Raw genomic sequence first — 2,641 nt, 5'->3', positions numbered from 1 at the left:
CCTTGGTGGCTTCCATAAGCTGTGAAGCCTGCAGGCGTACATAATGCAAGAGTTGAGCCTTGAGAACCTCTGCCTAGATTTTAGAGGATGTATGAAAAAGCCTGGATGTCCAGAAAGAAGCCTGTTACAGGGTTGGACCCTCATGGAGAACATCCACTAGGGAAGCGAGGAGAAGAAATGTGGGGTTGCAGCCCCCACAGAGAGTCCCCTGGGGCACTGCCTAGCAGAGCTATGAGAAGAGAGCCACCATCCTCCAGACCCCAGAATGGTAGATCCACCAACAACTTGCACCCTGCAGCCTGGAAAAGCTGCAAGCACTCAATGCTAGCCCATGAAAGCAGCTGTGGGAGCTGAACCCTGGAAAGCCACCGGGGTGGTTCTGCCCCAGGTTTTGGGAGCCCACTCCTTGCATCAGTGTTCCCTGGGTATGAGTCAAAGGAGATTATTTCAGCGCTTTAACATTTACTGACTGCCCGGCTGGCTTTCAGACTTGCAGTGGGGCCCTACAGCCTCTTTCTTTTGGCTGATTTCTCCCTTCTGGAATGGCAGTATCTGCCCAATGCCTATACCCTCATTGTATCTTTGGAGCAATTAACTTGTTTTTGATTTTACAGGTTCATAGGCAGAAGAGACTAGCTTCGTCTCAGGTGAGACTTGGGACTTTGGACTTTTGAATTAATGCTGAATCAAGTTAAGACTCTGGGGAACTGTTGGTAAGGCATGACAGTATTTTGCAATATGAGAAGGACATTAGATTTGGGAGGGGCCAGAGGTGGAATAACATGGTTTGGATCTGTGTCCCCACCCAAATCTCATATTCAACTGTAATCCCCAATGTTGGATGTTGGGCCTAGTGGGAGGTGATTGGATTATGGGGTGGCTTCTAATGGTTTAGCACCGTCCCCTCTTGGTTACTATATAGTGAGTGAGTTCTGATAAGACCTGGTTGTTTAAACGTATGTAGCACCTCCCCCATTTCTCTCTTCCGCCAGCTCCCGCCATATGAAGTCTGGGGTCCTCCTGTGCCTTCCATCATGATTGTAAGTTCCCTGTGTCCAGCTGATCCAGCCATGCTTCTTGTACAGCCTGCAGAACCGCAAGCCATTAAACTTCTTTTCTTTATAAATTACCCAGTTTCAGGTATTTCTTTATAGCAGTGTGAGAATGGACTAATACAATTATTAACGCTAGTCCTCATGTTGTACATTAAATCTCTAGATGTATTAGACATAACTGCAACTTTGTACCCTACCCTACAATTTTCTTTCCCCCCAAACCCCCCAACCAAGGGTCTACTCTGTTTCTATAAATTCAATTGTTTTTTAATTCCACGTATAAGTGAAGTACAACTCAGTGTAGAAACTTGGTAAATGCTAGCTACTTGTTATAAGCTGTCAGTCAAAATAAAAATACAGTCAAAATAAAAATAAGCGATTTATTTAGGAAGAAAGAATTGCAATTAGGGCATACATGTAGATTAGATGGTCTTCGGTACATCCACACAACAAAGAAAAGGTGGGAGGTTTTGTTAAAAAAGAGAAATGTTACATAGTGCTCTTTAAGAAAATTCATTGGCACTATTAAGGGTCTGAGGAGCTGGTAAGTTTCAATTGGTGAGTGATGGTGGTAGATAAAATTAGAGCTGCAGCAGGTCATTTCAGCAACTATTACATAAAACTGGTCTCAGGTCACAATGGGCAGTTGCAGCAGCTGAACTTGGAGAGAATTACACTGCGGGAGCAGTGTCATTTGTCCTGAGTGCTTTTCTACCCCCTACCCCCACTATTTTAGTTGGGTATAACAAGAATGACCCAATTTGTATGATCAACTTTCACAAAGCATAGAACAGTAGGAAAAGGGTCTGTTTCTGCAGAAGGTACAGACGTTGAGAGCCATTTTGTGTATTTATTCCTCCCTTTCTTCCTCCGTGAATGATTAAAATGTTCTGTATGATTTTTAGTGATGAGAAAGATTAAATGCTACTCATTGTAGTAAGTGTAATCTCACACTTGCAGATCAAAAGGCACACAGTTTAAAAAACCTTTGTTTTTTTACACATCAGAGTGGTATAAATGCTACTCATCTGTAGTAAGTGGAATCTATACACCTGCAGACCAAAAGACGCAAGGTTTCAAAAATCTTTGTGCTTTTTACACATCAAACAGAATGGTACATTTTTCAAAAGTTTAAAAAAAAACCTCATTCACATATTGCAACTAGCAAAAATGACATTCCCCAGTGTGAAAATCAGGCTTGAGAGAATTCTTACATGTAAAGACAAAATTACGATGACTTTGCAGGGGACCGCGGGATTCCCGCCCGCAGTGCCGGAGCTGACCCCTACCAGGGTTTGCGGTGGAGTTTCGAATGTACTTGACAGTGTCTTACGGTAAAAACAAAATTTCATCCACCAAATATTTGTTGAGCGCCCACTGCCTGCCAAGCACAAATAAAACCATTCAAAACCACGAAATCGTCTTCACTTTCCCCGGATCCAGCAGCCTCCCCGATCAAAGTTCGCACACGCTATTGCGCCAACGCTCCTCCAGAGCGTGTCTTAAGATAAAAGAACGCGACAGGTTGCCCCGCCCCATTTCGCGAGCCTCGTGCGTCAACGTCATCGCATATAGAAAACAGACAG

The sequence above is a fragment of the Symphalangus syndactylus genome, chromosome 3 (assembly GCF_028878055.3).
Source record: "Symphalangus syndactylus isolate Jambi chromosome 3, NHGRI_mSymSyn1-v2.1_pri, whole genome shotgun sequence".
NCBI lineage: Eukaryota > Metazoa > Chordata > Mammalia > Primates > Hylobatidae > Symphalangus > Symphalangus syndactylus.
Note: the sequence above shows the minus strand (reverse complement) of the source record.